The following is a 510-nucleotide window of genomic DNA, read 5'->3' as shown; positions in this document are numbered from 1 at the left end:
AGTGATCCTGAGTTTGTTTTTTTTTTTTCTCTGTCTTTTATTTTGTTTGTTTTAGATAAATTATGATGTAAAAGCGCAAGAGCTACTGGGCTATATGTTCCGAGAAAAGGTTGCCATATTTTCTTTGCTTGAAACTAATGAGCTTAAAAATCAATCCTTAATTTTTGATCCACATGTATTTGTTTCACTAACAACTCTTTTTGTTTATTTTGAATAATTAAGGACATTATGTACATTCTTTCTTGAAACTCTTAGAGATGGGGTTCTCTTTCTCCACTCTCATAATTTAAAGTCTGCTTTGAAAGTTCTCTATTTTTTTTCCATGCATGTGTGGTATTTGGGTGTTTTTCTATATTCTTTCTTCTTTCATAGTTCTTTAAAATTCTATATTCACTCAATGTTAATTTTCTAAGCATCAATTAGAATACCAAATTAGTAACTATATTTAAAACTAAAAATTATTTAATATTTTTGACCCAGAATAGCATGTAATCTCATTGCATCTTCATT

The 510-nt window shown here is 27.8% G+C and overlaps 1 protein-coding gene across 1 annotated transcript in view; it reads left to right on the top strand.

Annotated features, from left to right (window-relative positions):
* ANLN (anillin, actin binding protein) overlaps positions 1–510 on the top strand; it is a 57,935-nt gene that overhangs the window by 29,178 nt on the left and 28,247 nt on the right. The window lies entirely within an intron of this gene.

This window comes from Propithecus coquereli, unplaced genomic scaffold (genome assembly GCF_000956105.1).
Source record: "Propithecus coquereli isolate 6110/MARCELLA unplaced genomic scaffold, Pcoq_1.0 Scaffold134, whole genome shotgun sequence".
NCBI lineage: Eukaryota > Metazoa > Chordata > Mammalia > Primates > Indriidae > Propithecus > Propithecus coquereli.
Note: the sequence above shows the minus strand (reverse complement) of the source record. Positions and strands in the feature narration are given on the sequence as shown.